Genomic DNA, 18,275 nt, shown 5'->3' with positions numbered 1-18,275 from the left:
ATGAATTTTATCTAACATATCAGGTACACAGTAATTCTGTTTGGATTTAATTTATAGTAGAAAGTTAACAGATGGAATACAGGCACTTTAGTGCAATAAATTAGTTTGATAGTCTTTTGAGTATGAGCCAAATCAAATAATTTATGTCTTCATAAACAATATTTCTGTAAATATTAGTAGAGTGAACATTTATAAAAGGCAGATATAATTATTCAGAAACTGCTCCTTAACATGGCAGCACAGGATCAGCAGATATCTAATTTTTATTTGGGAAGCTGGCCAGGCAGTGGCATTGCTGAAATTTTTAGTTGAAGCTTTACAGCGATAACTTTTTAGCCAGCAGAGATTGGTTTATGTTATTCTCTTTATCCTGTTCCCTAAGGGGTAGATTTACAAAAAATGCGCGTTCGCGTACTTTTGTTGGCGCACCAGTCGCAAACAAAAGTACGCTGGATTTTAGTAGATACACGCGTAGCTGCGCGTATCTGCTAAAATCCAGGATCGGCGCACGCACGGCTGCCGATTTTGTGCAGCCGGCACGCGCCGAGCCGCGCAGCCTGCCTCCATTCCCTCCAAGGCCGCTCCGAAATCGGAGCGGCCTCGGAGGGAACTCGCTTTCGCCCTCCCCTCCCCTCACCTTCCCCTCCCTTCCTCTATCTAACCCACCCCCCCAGCCCTATCTAAACCCCCCCCTACCTTTGTCCGGGGATTTACGCCTCCCGGAGGGAGAAGTAAATCCCCGCGCGCCAGCGGGCCGCTAGCGCGCCGAGACGCGACCCGGGGGCGGTTCCGGAGGGCGCGGCCACGCCCCTGGACTGCCCCGAGCCGAAACCATGCCCCCGGGCCCGCCCCCGAAACGCCACGTCCCGCCCCCAAAACGTTGCGTCGATCGGCCCCGCCCCTGACACGCCCCCGACAAAAAACCCCGGGACTTACGCGAGTCCCGGGGCTCTGCGCGCACCGGCAGGCCTATGGAAAATAGGCGCGCCAGCGTGCAAGGCCCTGCTCGCGTAAATCCGGGCGGATTTATGCGAGCAGGGCTCTTAAAATCCGCCCCTAAGGTGTTAGCAATGTCTGCTGATCTAAAATATAACTCATTGCATTGTTACTGTCTTTCAAATAGTTGATGATAGAGTGTAAATATTATGTTAAGAACATAAGAAATTGCCATGCTGGGTCAGACCAAGGGTCCATCAAGCCCAGCATCCTGTTTCCAACAGAGGCCAAACCAGGCCACAAGAACCTGGCAATTACCCAAACACTAAGAAGATCCCATGCTACTGATGCAATTAATAGCAGTGGCTATTCCCTAAGTAAACTTGATTAATAGCCGTTAATGGAGTTCTCCTCCAAGAACTTATCCAAATCTTTTTTGAACCCAGCTACACTAACTGCACTAACCACATTCTCTGGCAACAAATTCCAGAGCTTTATTGTGCGCTGAGTGAAAAAGAATTTTCTCCGATTAGTCTTAAATGTGTTACTTGCTAACTTCATGGAATGCCCCCTAGTCCATCTATTATTTGAAAGTGTAAATAACCAATTCACAACTACTTGTTCAAGACCTCTCATGATCTTAAAGACTTGAACCATGGTTGCCTGGTTCATGGTCCTCTTCTCCTCCACTTACTAACTTTATGGAGTGCCCCCTAGTCCTTCTACTATCCGAAAGAGTAAATAACCGATTCACATCTACCCGTTCTAGACCTCTCATGATTTTAAACACCTCTATCATATCCCCCCTCAGTCGTCTCTTCTCCAAAGCTGAAAAGTCCTAACCTCTTTAGTCTTTCCTCATAGGAGAGTTGTTCCATTCCCAGTAACGTTGCCCTGCTATCAACTTGTGCTTCAAAAGACTTTTCCAGGAAGTCAGTTAAATTTAAATTCCTTTGAATCTGTTGATCTTTTTCTTCTTGTGATTGTTGAAGATAATAAATTTTAGATAATATAGGAATAGAATTATCAGAATATTTCAAGATGTTCTTTAAATAACTATTAAATAAATCTCCAGGTGAAGCAAGATGTATTTTAGGGAAATTCAACAGTCTCAAATTTAATTTCCTATTCTGGTTTTCTAGGAACTCAATCTTCCCTTCATTTTCTCCCATTTGTATATCTGAAGAATTTACCTTCTTTTCTAAATTATCTACTTTTTCCTCAATAAAGGTATTATTTTTCAAGGCTTCCTGGACTGTCTTAGTGAGGTTATTTATTGATTTTTGAACATTAACCATCATTATTCCCAATTCCTCCATGGAAAATTTTGTTGGGTACTATAATAGGCACATCTTTAAGTCTATCCTGCTGTACATCCCCTTTTAACTGTTTTAATGTCCCATTCTCCCCTTCAGTTAATAATGAAGAACAGTCCTTTGATTCAGCATAAGAATGTTCTCCCATGCCTTCAGAAACATCTGTTACCCTTTTGAAAGGAAGGACAGGTTTTTCTGGGGCACCGGCCGTTAAAGATGTTTCAATGGCCTGTAAGCTCTTCTCTTGCTCCTGAGTTACGCTTCCTGCGGCCCCATCTGGTGTGGCTGTGGATAAGCCCTGAAAGCAATCCTTAATCCTGGGTTGAATCATCTTGTTTGGTGTAGATGTTAAAGAGGTTTCCCTTAACTTCGCTTTCCTCTTTGTATGAGGCATAGCGACTTCACTTGAGCAATCTGATTCCCAAAGGTATCCCAGCCGGAGTGCTCACAAATTAGACTATAAACAGTACTTAGCTTAATGGCATTCTTCTTGGTCGCAACCGCCAGAAGGTCCATCCAATCCGTTTCAACCCGGGCTAAGCCGGGCAAAGCCACGTGCCCCTTGGCCGCGCACAGCTTAGCCGTCACTCTGGCGGCGTCGCGCCGGAGTAGGCAGATCTTTATACCTATCCGGCTCCTCCCCCGAGTGTCGACGTCACCGCCTCTCTAACCTGAAGGTTAGAGGAAGTCCTCGGGTCTCAGCGCCAAAGTCCCAGGCAATGAAAAGAGGAAAGTCTCGTGGGCCCTCTCAGCGAGGACCCAACAGCAAAGGTCAGGTTGCGGCGGCGTCGCGCTGGAGTAGGCAGATCTTTATACCTATCCGGCTCCTCCCCCGAGTGTCGACGTCACCGTCTCTCTAACCCGAAGGTTAGAGGAAGTCCTCCGGTCTCAGCGCCAAAGTCCTAGGCAATGAAAAGAGGAAATTTTCGCAGGCCCTCTCAGCGAGGACCCAACAGCAAAGGTCCGGTTGCGGCCTGCTTCAGATATATTTTTTAAAGCTTTTTATTATGAGTTTTTGCCTCTATGGACAGCTTCTTTTCAAATTCCTTCATAGCCTGTCTTATCAATATTTTACATTTAACATGCCAATGCTTATGCTTTTTCCTATTTTCTTGAGATGGATCCTTCTTCCAATTTTTAAGGAAATTTTTTGGCTAAAATAGCCTCTTTCACAGTCATTTGTTCTTCCTTCCACCTTTCTTAATGCATGGAATACATTTGAACTGCACGTCTAAAATGGTATTTTTAAACAATGTCCATGCCTGTTGTATACTCTTATGCTTTATAGCTAGATCTTTCAGTTTTTTTTACCTTCCTCATTTTATCAAAGTCTCCCTATTAAAGGTTTAGTGCTAGAGCTATAGATTTACTTATTTTCCCCCTACCAATTGTTAATTCACATTTGATCATGTTATTGCCAAGTGGCCCTACCACCATTACATCTCTCACCAAATCCTGCATTCCTCTTAGATCTAAGATAGCTCCCTCTGTTGTTGGTTCGTGAATCAATTGCTCCATGGAGCATTAATTTATTCTATCCAGGAACTTTAGCTCTCTAGCATGTCCTGATGTTACATTTACCTAGCCAATATTGAGGTAATTGAGATCTCCTGTTATTATTGCATTGTCGAATTGGTTAGCTTCCCTTATTTCTCTTAGCATTTCATCGTCTATCTTATCATTTTGTCCAGGTGGACAGTAGTATACTTCTACCTTTATAATTTTCCCCAATACACATGGGATTTCTGCTCATAAAGGGGTAGATTTTTAAAAAAAAGCGCGTTTGCATACTTTTGTTTGCGCACCAGGCGCAAACAAAAGTACACTGGATTTTATAAGATACGCGCGTAGCCGATTTTGGGCAGCCGGCGCGCGCCGAGCCGCACAGCCTGTCTCCGTTCCCTACGAGGCCGCTCCGAAATCAGAGCGGCCTTGGAGGGAACTCTCTCTCACCCTCCCCTCACCTTCCCCTCCCCTCCTCTACCTAACCCACCCCTCAGGCCCTATCTAAACCCCCCCCTTACCTTTGTCCGTAGATTTACGCCTGCGAGAAGCAGACGTAAATCTACGCGCGCCAGCGGACTGCTGGCGCGCCGTGCTCCGACTGGGGGCTGGTCCGAAGGCCTGGACCACGCCCCCGGGCCGGCGCTACGCCCCGGTCCCGCCCCCAAAATGCCGCACCCGCCCCCGACACGCCCCCGACACGCCCCCTTCCAAAAACCCCGGGACCTACGCGCGTCCCGGGGCTCTGCGCACGCCGGCAGCCTATGGAAAATAGGCACGCCAGCGCGCAAGGCCCTGCTCGCATAAATCCGCCTGGATTTACGCGAGCAGGGCTTTTAAAATCCGCCCGAAAGTCTCTTACAGAATGTCTATCCTGTTGGTCTCTATTTATTCTTTATTTTATTTATTTATTTAAAATCTTATATTTTACAAAATCCAAAAATATATTTTTCAATGCAGATTACAACATTACATACATAAAAATATTTAATAACAGAATAAAATTCAACAAACATAAAAACTATAAATTAGTAATTAAAATAGCTATCAAAGGCTTCTCTAAAAGTATTTCCTTAATCTGATGCCTAAACTCCTTGATATCTTTCTCCTTTCTCAAATGCTCTGGCAACAACTTCCACATAGTTGATGTAACAAAAGAGAAGGCCCTGGACCTGGTCTGTTCATACCTATAGCACTGTGAGTTCACAACTTGTAATAAACCTGTCCCTAACGAACAAAGACTTCTTCTTGGCTTATACCAAGTCAGGCTTTTTTTCAGTGAACACATGTCATCTGAATTCAACAATATGTGAATGATCACTAGCAACCAAAACTTGGATCTGCTCTTCACGGGCAACCACTGAAGTGATTTTAAAGCCGGAGTAATGTGTTCATGTCGAGACATTCCCAGCAATGCTCTAGCAGCAGTATTTTGTATTAATTGCAATACTTTAAGTAATTTTTCTATACTATAATAAACTAAGGGGTAGATTTTAAAAGGAGTGCACTTGTGTCCATGTGTGCGTGGTTCCCAGTGAGCGCACATAGACGTGTCGATTTTTTAACATGCTGGTGCCGGCACACACATGTTAGAAAATCTAATGGCCGTGTGCACATGCGCGCCAGATTTTAAAATCCGTGAGTGGATGTGCGGGTGGTGCACTCAGGGGGGGATGACAAATTTTCCATTAATATACGCTGTGTCACAATCGGGCCTCCTCCAGTTCCCTCCCAGCCCACTTCAATTAAGGAGAGAACTGGGAGGGAACTTCCCTAAACCCCTAGCTAAACTCCCTCCCTCTTTCCCTCTCCTCTCCACGCCCCCCCCCACCCTTCCTATGAACTTACTTTTTTGTTTTATTACTTACTGCTCCTCTGGAGCAGAAGCAATCTGCGTGCACCAGCCGGCTGCCGGTGCACGCTTCCCCGGAACAGCATAGAATGTCCTGGCACGCCACCCCGCCCTGCCTTTTGGAGAGGCCCGGCCCTTGTGTGCGTACCAGGGTTTACGCACGCTGGCCTTTTAAAATCCAGCCTTAAGTGTCCTAAAACCAGGGACTGCAATACTATGTGGAACATCTCAGTAGGACATATATATATATAAGAAACATAGAAATGACGGCAGAAGAAGACCAACCGGTCCATCCAGTCTGCCCAGCAAGCCTTACACTTATTTTTTCTCATACTTAACTGTTTCTCTTGGCTCTTAGTAACCTTATGTTCTAATTCCCTTTTCACCCCCACTATTAATGTAGAGAGCAGTGATGGAGCTGCTTCCCAGTGAAATATTAAGTTTGATTAGTTGGGTAAGCGGCAGCATAGCTCTCTGCCATGAAGCAGAGGGCAATGCTGGAAATGTGTGAAGTATCAGTTTTTCTTTTCCCCTGTCATTGAAGCAGGGAGTCATGCCGGACATGCACCGAAAGTGAAGCATGCCTTGAAAGTCACATTAACTATCATCAAATATTGAAAAGCCTAATAATTGGTAATACCTATAGCCCATGAACCCATCCCTGTTTTTTTCTTTTTTTCTTTTTTTTTTTTTAATTGGGAGATGGATGCCCTTCGTCCTTCTACTCTGTGAAGGTGGACACCTACCACTGGTATCCCGCTCCGTTAATGCCTCTGTGGCTACTGCCGCTCCATGCAGTGTTTTACTACCTGCTCTTTATATGCGTCCTCTAGAACTGATGGATCCCATCCCTGGTTTTTTTTTTATTATTTATTTAATTGGGAGATGACAGCCCTCCATCCTTAACACTTTAACAACCAAAGGAGTTTTAATTTATAAAACACCATTTTTACCAACTGACCAACTTGAGGTTTCAAACTGAGTTGCAAATCTAAAATAATACCCAAGCTATGAATTTCTTTATCTTCTAAACAAACTGCTTTAGCATCATTTTCTTGAATACCTTTCCCTACCCACACACACTTAGTTTTCTTAATATTTAAAATCAACCTATTCATACTTAACCATTCCTGAATATGTCTCATATAATTTTGCAAGTTCTCTATGGATACTACACTACGCTCAATACTTGGTATAAAAAATTGAACATTATCTTTCAAGATCCTTCCCACTTAGAGTCCTTTCTGGTAGATAAAGAACCAGGCTGAGAGATTAAACTGCAAAATAAGTACATTTTTCTCCTTTTTTTCTGTAAGGTGAGATTACAGTTTTCCTAAAATTATATTTTGAAATATCCTCCCATAATGAGGACTAAATATTATTGTTTTGTTTACTTGTGGTAAGAAAGTTGTTTTCCATTATATTGTTCTTTTCTTAAAACACAAATATTTTCTTGTTTGTTTTTTACCATGTTAAATTGTTTAAAAACTTAATAAAGTATAAATTAAAAAAAAACATTGAACATCATCTGCTATAAAAAATACACCAACCCCAAAGAATGTAACAGTTGCCCTAAAGGAAGAAGATAAAGATTAAATAATATCGATGAAAGTGCAGATCCTTGTGGTACACCTGAATCCAAGCTCTGCCATGAGGAGCAATTTGCTCCAATCCATATCTGCTGCTTTCTGTCCTCAAGATATGAATTAGGGATGTGCAGCAGGGATGGATTCGTCCTATTCAGGATTCAGATTCGTAGGGGTCCAAATCAGTTGCATCCATTCTCGGGGGCCCCCCATTCGTTCATATGTCAAAAATACATTCGTTCCCCCCAAAAAAACCCCATCCCAACCCTTTAAAGTTATTTATCTACCACCACCGCACCCCCCCCCCACTCTCCTGACCCCTTCCCCAAGACTTGCCAAAAGTCCCTGGTGGTCCAGCGGGGTTCCTGGAGCGATCTCCTGCACGCGGGCTGTCGGCTGCTGGTATTCAAAATGGCACCGTAGGGGCCCAAATCCATTGCATCCAGATTTGGGCCCCCCCAAGACTTGCCAAAAGTCCCTGGTGGTCCAGCAGGGGTCCTAGAGTGATCTCCTGCATGCGGGTCGTCGGCTGCCAGTATTCAAAATGGCGCCGATAGCCTTTGCCCTTACTATGTCACAGGGGCTATCGGCACCATTTTGAATACCGGCAGCCGATAGCCCAAGTGCAGGAGATCGCTCCAGGAACCCCGCTGGACCACCAGGGACTTTTGGCAAGTCTTGGGGGGGTCAGGAGGGTGGGAGGTCTATTTGTTGGTGATCCGTTGTGGGGGTTCGCCATACGTTTCGGAACTCCCATGAATACAACGAATATGGCATATACAATGCGGATTCACAATACGTCGAAAACAAATGCACACCCCTAATATGAATGTAACCAGCACAGCACAGCTCCTAAAAACCCAAAACTAGCTAGTCGTGAGATGGCCAAACTGTGGCAAACAGTGTCAAAGCAGATGCTAAGTCAAGTTGCACCAGAATTCCACTCCCACCATGCTGAATACTACACATTAATGTATCAAGCAGCGATATCAATAACAACTCAGTGTTATAACCTTTCTAAAATCCATATTGGCATTCATCAAGGATATTATTGCCAATTAGGTAATTATTGAGTTAAGCAAGAACATATTTTTCCAAATCCTTGGCCAAAGTGGGAAAGTTGGATATAGGGCAATAATTAGATAACTCCATAACTGAGATTGCTACATCCTTGGACTTGGACTTTACAGTTGCCCTCTTCAGAGATTCTGGGACCACCCCTTCTTCTAAACTTTTATGGACATGGATCCAAATTTGAAGATGTAACTTTAAGACTAGAAATAACAGAAGCCACTTCTTTCACTGATACAGAGTCAGAACTAGACCATTCGGCATTAATCGCTGACCTCTATGCCATCCCAAACATAAAGCTCATCCCGCCCCCAAGTTGATTCACCCTATCATTGTGGTATAATTTGTAGCCTGGTATAGTACTGACCCATTGGTTATCTTACTTCCACCAGCTCTCTGAGATGCCAATTATGTCTACCTCTTCATTCAGTGCTATTCACTCTAACTTTCCCATCTTACTTCTTAGTCTTCTAGCACTGGCATACAGACATTTCAAAGTGTGTTTTTAGTTTGTATTAACAATCTGCAGGGTAATTTGGAATCTTTTCACTCAGGTGTTATTTTATTTATAGGCACATGAGCTACTTTTGCATTTATTGAAACCTCTCTATTGGGATGCTCTGTTATTTCAGTATCCTTTGAAGATACCTCCCTCCAAACCATGTGATGCTGAGCGACTGTCATCTTTCCCCCATGTTCTTGTTTAAAATCTGCTCTATATCCTTTTTGAAGGTTAACGCCAGCAGCCTGCTTCCACACTTGGTTAAGGTGGAGCACATCCTTTTGGAATGCTCTCTCTCTTTCCCAAAATGTTGCCCAGTGCCTAACAAAACTAAAGCTCTCTTCTTTGTACTATGGTCTCATCCACGCATTGAGACTCTGGAGCTCTGCCTGCCTCTGGAGTTCTGTGCAAGGAATAGGGAGCATTTCAGAGAATGTTTCTCTGGATTTTCAGTATTTCAACTTATATCTAAGAGCCTAAAGTTGGTTTCCAGAACTTCCCTCCCACATCTTCCTATGTAGTTTGCCCCCACATGTATCATGATAACCAACTCATCTCCTGCAATATCTAAAATCCTATATATGTGATGCATGAGAATTGCTACCTTTGCACCAGTTAGGAAAGTTACCAAGTGATCTTCATGTCCACCAGCCACACAGCTTTCTGCATTCCTAATAATTGAATCACCAACTATGATGACTGGCCTAACACTTGCCTCCTGGGCAGTAGTCCTTGGAAATTCATCTTTAGTGCAAGAGGATAATGCATCACCTAGAGAGCAGGTCCTTACTACAGGATCACTTCCTGCTATTGTATGTTTGGCAATCCGCGGGCTGCCCCCATGAACCACCATACTTACCTTCCCGCCGGGCATCCTCTTCCTGTTCCCAACATACTGCCCGCATCCCACTTGGTGGCACGCCACCTTTCAACGTGGCAAGACACCGCCGACTCATTACGCAGGAAGGCACTGCTAGCCTCAATTGTCGCACCCCCACTTTAGACATGCATGCACCAATCCTTACCTTATTTAAAGGTCAGTGGTGGGAAATGTCCCATGGCACCAGATGATGATGTCACATGCTAAACCCTATAAAGGGCTCACTTACTCCTGCCCTCATCACCTCAGCAAGACGTCCACCTACTCCTCAGTAAAGCATGTTGCTTCCAGCATCCTCATCTTCAATTTCTTTGTTCCAGTGTCTTCAGTTCTTTAGCCAAACTTGTCTTCTCTTCAGTTCATCAGCCTAGCCTGTTATCAGTCATGTCCAGTTCATCTGCTTGTCTCTGGCCTTGCTCCTGCTGTGTTTACCCTGGTCTTCCTACCCTACCTCTCTATCCATTGTCTTCTCCCTTAAACGGATACCTGGTATTGACCTTGACCTGATCTCTGTAACTTTTGACCACTGCCCACCTCTGACTACTGCCTGTTCCCAGATACACCTGACTGCTGCATACCTCTGACCATTGTCCAGCCCTTGGATCCATCTGGCTTCCACCAGCTTACAACCCAAGCTATCCAAGGATCATCACATCTGCCATCTGCCACCTAAGACCTGCTGGCCCCAACACCCAAAGGCTCAACTCAAGGGGAACGAGAGCTGGTATAGGCAAAGCTTCCACTGGGTCTCTCTTTTACCCAGGTCTGCCTGCCAACAGTTGGAACCTGCAGGGCTCCTTTCTCCAGGTTGCACCAATCCTGCTTTGGTCCAAAAATCCACAAATGCAGCAGTTGCACTAGGGTGATGTGCTCTGACCATGTGACTTTGTTGCTCCAAAGCAACACAGGTGCTGCCGGACTGGAGTTGGGCCTTGGCTACTATATCCCTGAAGCTTTCCACTATATACTTCTCTATCTGCCTCATCAAATCCAGATCCATACTAGAACCCGTGCTTTTCAATATATTTATAAATGTTCTGGAAAGGAATACAATGAGTGAGGTAATCAGATTTGCAATGACCCACAATTATTCAGAGTAGTTAAATCACAAGTGGATTGTGATAAATTGCAGGAAGACCTTGTGAGACTGGAAAATTGGGCATCCAAATGGCAGATGAAATTTTATTGTGGATAAGTGCAAGGTGATGCATATAGGGAACAATAACCCATGCTTAGTTATATGATGTTAAGTTCCATATTAGGAGCTACCGCCCTGGAAAGACATCTAGGTGTCATAATGGATAATACTTTGAAATCGTCGGCTCAGTGTGCTGTGGCAGTCAAAAAAGCAAACAGAATGTTAAGCATTACTAGGAAGGAAATGGTGAATAAAACAGAGGATGTCATAAAGCCTCTTTTTCTTTCCATGGTTAGACTGCACCTTGAATACTGTGTACAATTCTGGTTGCCGCATCTCAAGAAAGATACAGTTGCAATGGAGAAGGTACAGAGAAGGGCGACCAAAATGATAAAGGGGATGGAACTGCTCCCCTATGAGGAAAGACTAAAGAGGTTAGGGCTGTTCACCTTGGAGAAGAGACGGCTGAGTGGTGATATGATAGAGGTCTTTAAAATCATGAGAGTTCTAGAATTGGTAAATGTGAATCAGTTATTTACTCTTTCGGATAATAGAAAGAGTAAGGGGCACTCCATGAAGTTAGAATGTGGCACATTTAAAACTAATCGGAGAAAGTTCTTTTTCACCTAATGTACAATTAAACTCTGGAATTTATTGCCAGGGGATGTGGGTAGTACAGTTATTGTAGCTGGGTTTAAAAAAGGTGTGGATAAGTTATTGGAGAAGTCCATTATCTGCTATTAATCAAGTTGACTTAGAAAATAGCCACTGCTATTAGGGATGTGAATCGTTTTAGGACGATTAAAATTATCGTCCGATAATTTTAATATCGTCTTAAACCGTTATGGAACACAATACAATAGAGATTCTAACGATTTATCGTTATAAATCGTTAGAATCGTGAGCCGGCACACTAAAACCCCCTAAAACCCACCCCGACCCTTTAAATTAAATCCCCCACCCTCCCGAACCCCCCCCCCCCAATGACTTAAATAACCTGCGGGTCCAGCGGCGGTCCGGAACGGCAGTGGTCTGGAACGGGCTCCTGCTCCTGAATCTTGTTGTCTTCAGCCGGCGCCATTTTCCAAAATGGCGCCGAAAAATGGCGGCGGCCATAGACGAACACGATTGGACGGCAGGAGGTCCTTCCGGACCCCCGCTGGACTTTTGGCAAGTCTCGTGGGGGTCAGGAGGCCCCCCACAAGCTGGCCAAAAGTTCCTGGAGGTCCAGCGGGGGACAGGGAGCGATTTCCCGCCGCGAATCGTTTTCGTACGGAAAATGGCGCCGGCAGGAGATCGACTGCAGGAGGTTGTTCAGCGAGGCGCCGGAACCCTCGCTGAACGACCTCCTGCAGTCGATCTCCTGCCGGCGCCATTTTCCATACGGAAAATGGCGCCGGCCATACGCGTATGGCCGGCGCCATTTTCCGTACGAAAACGATTTGCGGCGGGAAATCGCTCCCTGACCCCCGCTGGACCTCCAGGAACTTTTGGCCAGCTTGTGGGGGGCCTCCTGACCCCCACGAGACTTGCCAAAAGTCCAGCGGGGGTCCGGAAGGACCTCCTGCCGTCCAATCGTGTTCGTCTATGGCCGCCGCCATTTTTCGGCGCCATTTTGGAAAATGGCGCCGGCTGAAGACAACAAGATTCAGGAGCAGGAGCCCGTTCCGGACCACTGCCGTTCCGGACCGCCGCTGGACCCGCAGGTTATTTAAGTCATTTGGGGGGGGTTCGGGAGGGTGGGGGATTTAATTTAAAGGGTCGGGGGTGGGTTTTAGGGGGTTTTAATGTGCCGGTTTTGCGATTTTTCGATTTTTCGATTTTTCACGATTTTTCACGATTTTCACGATATTTTACCCCCCCAAACGGCAACAATACGATTCCCTCCCCCTCCCAGCCGAAATCGATCGTTAAGACGATCGAGGACACGATTCACATCCCTAACTGCTATTACTAGCATCGGTAGTGTGGGATATACTTAGTTTTGTGTACTTGCCAGGTACTTGTAGCCTGGATTGGCCACTGTTGGAAACTGGATACTGGGCTTGATGGACCCTTGGTCTGACCCAGTATGGCAATTTCTTATGTTCTTATGTTCTTATCTTTTGCTCTAGCCTGCAGAAATCGGACTCATTTTCTGAGAGCCAGGAGCACGTTGCACCAGTAGTACACATACAATCTCTCACCAACTGGTAGATAATCTTACATGTGACACTCAGTTTAAAAGACTAGAAGGGCCCCCCAACCTTCATCTCACTGCTGGACTGCTGTCTGCATTTTAATATTGTTGCGTTCTTAGTTCATTTAGGTTGCTATGGTAGTAGGGATGTGTAAATCAGAGTCCTTTAAATTTATAGTATGTGGTGAATTTAATGTTAATCTAATTGATATAGACTAGGTCACTCCCTTGTTTTAGATAAATTCCTGATTGATTTTTTAATGTGAAAATGTTTCTTGTCCTCTTGTATGAGATAAGAGTTTAGAAATCAAAGAGTAAGCTTGGGGTGGGTGAGTGGGAGGGATAGAAAGTGATTACCTACCTTTCCTAGCCTTTTTAAAATCAAGGCACATATACAAACTAAACTGATTCTGTGACTGTAACCCCACTCACAGTACCACACACTATATGGAGAACTGTCTGTCTCACGCACACTTTCACACCATAAACACAGAGCATGTATGCTGTGCTATGTGCACTAATGCTGACTGACTCAACACACAAAAAAACGGTTAGAGTGGCAGCCTGGTAAGACATCTCTTCAGTCTAAGTGTGCCCTTCTCCCCTCTCTGATATCCAGACAGAGACAATAAAATCACTAGCACTGCTACAACTGCAATCTCCACACTGTCTCTCATCCTAACCCTCCCCCAGTTAAGAGGAAAAATGAAAATTGGCAGCAGCGCACTGCCTCTCTTTCTGGAACAGTAAGTGTGTGAGACCACTACAGCACAAAGAAGACCAGAAGCAGCCCTTTACCAGTGCTAAATCCAAATGTTTCTAAGCTTTTTTAAAACTCTGTGAGAGCTACTACTAGCACATCCTTCCCTGCCAAGAGCTAGAAAGCACGTACAGGCTACTTTTTGCACATGCTCAGTTTTTACAATGGAAAGACATCAGCATCACTTGATCTAGATGGTAGCTAGCTATTGGCTAGTTAGAAAGATGCTTCAATGTGATTTGTCTTCTGTGTTTTCCTTGCCAACTTGTTCTGACTTGGCTCTGACAAGGCTGTGAGGTCACACAGGCTAGAGTTGGTTTCTATATTTCCCATTTGTTTTTTGCTCAGTCATATATTTCAATGGGCCATAGACTTGAAAGTGAAACATAAACAAAAGAGACAAATATTTTTCAGTTCATTTTGGGACCTTCCATTCATTTCAGATAACCACGAATGAAATAAATATGGATTCATTTGGACATCCCTACTATTTACATAATTGCACTTCAGCAGACTGAGTCATTAAAACTAGTATACAGTAGCTGCTTTAACTACAGAAAGAGGAAGAAACAGCAGAAATAGAGAAGGGAAAAGGTGAAGAGATAGATGATACAGAGTGCTGCCAGAAATTAAAAATGTTTTGTAGCCACTGCCTTGAAGACCCTTGTAGGATGGGGATAGGGGCTGGGGCAGGGAATGGGACTGGTGGTAATGCCTACCCACATTAAACCTGACCCGCTCCTAAAAAAAAATTCAGCTCTGGCTACACCCCTAACAATACGAAGAAACTGTGAGAGCAACGCTTATCAGTTTTGCAATCAGTGTCATTATTTTTTTCTTAAATCTTCTATGGGATTGTACAATTCAGATTAATGTAATGTGAATGCAGATAATGCCGTCCTGAATAAAAGAGGAATTAGAATGTTTGCAATGTTGTAATTCAATCAATACAGTATTTTAGCACCAGTAAAAACATGTCTGTGGCCTTAAGACACAGTAAGGTATGGAGAATGCTTCCAGCAGTTGTGAAGTAAAATTTATCAGAATGAGAGAGCAGCTTCTGAGATGCTCCTGCTGCAGCTCCTGGGGCTTCCCATTCTGTTATCAATGATATTATTGGAGAATCAACTTGCAGCAGCAACCTGTCATGCCTGATGATTTCAATAACATTGTTACGTTTAAGAAGTAATCTAATATTTCCTGGCAGCAGCATTGTGCAGCCTGATCATGTGACTGGGGCAAGGTCAGGTCACCACCATTTTGAAAAATGGTACCAATAGGGCCCTGGACTAGGAAACACCCCAAGCGCCATTGCAGGATCCTTTTCCAGTTTTTAAGGTTTGGGGTGTGGGAGGGGGGTTGGGAGGTGGGGTGAGGTGGCATTGAACACTAATGATTTTTTGGTTCATTTAGGGGATGGGGGAAGGGAGAGGTATGGAGGGGCCACCATACCTCCAACGATTATGTTTGACTATTAGGGGGGGGCCAGTGACAGTCCTTATTTCAATGCAAAGAAGGGGTGGAGGGACCTTTCATTTATTGAAGACAGGGTTGAGGGCTTGGATGGGAGGCCATCATCATGGGAGCTAATGTATAATTTTTTAACATTTGGGTGTCGTGGCTGCCTTGAGTGGCGATCTTGGGATGAACAGGGGAATGAGCCTTGACTTTCGTTCACATTTTTTTTATTGGCATGGCACTTTATACTTTGTTTGCATGGCCCTTTAAATCTACCATGGGAGCCTCAGGACCTGCGTTAGGGTCCCGGGGTTCCCAAGGTAGATTACCAATTCCCGTGTTAATTTATCACAGCTGACCATTTTCTAGGTTGTGACATTATTAACATGGAATTGCCTATTAATGAGCTGCTTTGTATGGATTTGCAAAATTCATGCATGCAAATTGCATACAAAACAGCTCCTTGTAATAGAGGGTGGAATCTGGGAAGGGCCATGCAATAATCACGTATCTCGTATAATAACATTGTGATAGGGCAATATCGCAAGATGAACATTGTAATATATGCTATCTAACATGCATTAGAGCCCTATTGTGGCTTGATGCATCTCCCAGTTAAATCTAAAGTCCCCAACAAATGTGATATTGAAGATTTTAGATATATTCTTCATATGAAAATTGGATTTTAAGTGCAGCACATAAAACAAAATATAATAGTAAATATCTTACTGTAGTGCAATACAAAGGATGCATGTAATACGCAAAGAATTCATATCTATGTATGGCAATTGACTATAACTTGTGGTTATTGCATTGGCTTCATATATGATATGGTAAACCCATGTCCCATTGATGATGTCATCTCAGTTACAATTTAATTTGTTTTGAAAACCTGTTTGCAGAATTGAGGCAGATTGGTGCTCTGTGAATATGTTCAAATTTTGAGTTTTTCTACTGAATGATGTAATGTAAGTCTTAGGTGTTATCTATGGGTTCACCAGTTAATTTTTTAAGTTGCATCACAATATTTATTATGCACTCTAAAGGGCTGATATACTAAATTGCTGTAATTTCCAAGGATTAAATGCCTACTATTGTGAAAATTTGCCACGAATGCTAAGTCACAAACTCATTTGCATCCATAGCAAACTTTTGTGGGAAATATTTTGTATGTTCTTGGCCATGGCAATGTGTGATGCTGGCCCAGGATCCTTGGAGCACCCCCCTCCCATCACGTGAACTCCCCACCCTGAATCCCGACTTCTGACTTTCTTGCAGGCCATTAATGTAACAGAAAAGGTATCCTTGCCTCTTCAAGTCCCTTGTTTCCCCAAATTCATACCTCCTATCATCCCTAGCATCCCATAGATAGGGGAGGCTTCTGGGGGCAGGAGCAGTTCTCACTCATTTCTGCCCCACCTATGCCATTTTGGAAAATGATGCCGGCTGACTCCACATGTTCCTTTACACATGTTAAGGCAAAGAAGTGCATGGGGTGCACCAGCACCCATTTTACAAAATGATGCAAGTGGGACTGGAATGGAAATCGCTCTGCCCCAAGAATACTACCCCATCCATGGGACACTGGGGATGACAGGCAATAGAGGCCCAAATTGGAGCTTGTATGAATTTGTGGGAACAAGGGACTTGAAGGGGCAAGTATTAATAAAGAATATTTTTTTGTTATATGTATGGCCTACTTGTGAGTCAGGTTTGAGGTTGGGGAGATCCACATAGACCATCATGGATTTTTGGACCTGGAGGAGTGAGGGGAAAAGAGGCTTCACACAAGCTACATGACTACTTTACCAATGTGTGTGGATGCACATGAACCTCTCCACTGGGCTGTAGCTCTCATTGGGTTCGATGTAAACCCGTGTGATAAGAATCTTCGTCTTGAATGTCGGTATAGTAAAAAGATATAAATAAATAAATAAATAAATAAATAAATGTTTTGATAATGGGCCTGTAAAGCATTTTTAGCATGCCCATTTTCACAAATTCACACATTAATGAGCTAATTTGCATGATTTGCATCACAGCAGCTCAATAATATGAGATTTTAATAAACTTTTGTACATAGCAGCTTATGTGCAAATATTTACTATTGTGAAGCTCGTTTTTTTAAAGTTTTGTTTTTTTTTACAAAAGAGGGTTCATGTGAAAAAATAGTGTAAAATGCTTAAATTTTAGCATTTTTGTGTTTCTTTGTGTTTGTACTGTGAAATCCCTTTTGCGAATACACTTTGCAGCTTAGTACATGAGTCCCTAAATAGTGAATCTAATGTTTCAAACTTGTTAAAGGTCAACCACGCTCTTATCAATTCAGTATTCGTTGATCAGAGTTTAAAAACTAAATCTGTCTTTGATGGACTCTCTTCATTGGCAAATTCCCATGTCTGCTAGAGTAGGTGGTTCTGAACTGAGTCCTCGGGACACACCTATCCAGTCAGGTTTTTAGGATGTCCATTATAAATATAATTGAGACAGATTCGAATGCACTGTCTCCATTTTATACTAATCCATCTCATGCATATTCATTGTGGACATCCTGAAAATCTGACTGGCTAGTTGTGACCCAAGGACCGGGGTTGAGAACTCCTGTTCTAGATCACTAATGTGCAGAGTTCTCACAGTTGCATTGGTCCTTGAGAAAATAAGGTTTTTTTTCCAGAAGTATTGGCCAGTTGTTGGAAATATCCAGATGTAAAGATAGACATGAGCTTTCAAGACCACATAGGTCCCATCTCCAGACAAGATACTAGAAGAAGGGATCTACATGATCTTAAAAGCTTGTGCATAACAATATTACTGGATAATTTTTATGCTGGTACAATATAAGTAAGGACCTTCAGTCCACTGATTTTTTTTGTTATAAAATTGAAATTCCCTGGGGAAATAAAATAAAAACTGAAAATGAAGGTGCCTAAATATAAGTTATTATAAACTGTACAGAGTCTAGATGGTTACATGAAATTCCTCTACTGTACACCAGTATGTTTTGTCTTGATTAGGTTGCAAGCTCTATTGAGAAGGGACTGTCTCTTACATTATTTTTCTGCTCGTGTATTCAGAATGTGCTATAGAAGTGTTA

General features: G+C 43.5%; 1 protein-coding gene across 2 annotated transcripts in view; it reads right to left on the bottom strand.

The window, feature by feature from the left end:
- The window catches only part of LOC115091371 (solute carrier family 23 member 1-like), a 184,475-nt gene that overhangs the window by 41,428 nt on the left and 124,772 nt on the right, over positions 1–18,275 (bottom strand). The gene's annotated exons all lie outside the window — the stretch shown is intronic.

Source organism: Rhinatrema bivittatum, chromosome 4 (assembly GCF_901001135.1).
Source record: "Rhinatrema bivittatum chromosome 4, aRhiBiv1.1, whole genome shotgun sequence".
Classification (NCBI taxonomy): domain Eukaryota; kingdom Metazoa; phylum Chordata; class Amphibia; order Gymnophiona; family Rhinatrematidae; genus Rhinatrema; species Rhinatrema bivittatum.
Note: the sequence above shows the minus strand (reverse complement) of the source record. Positions and strands in the feature narration are given on the sequence as shown.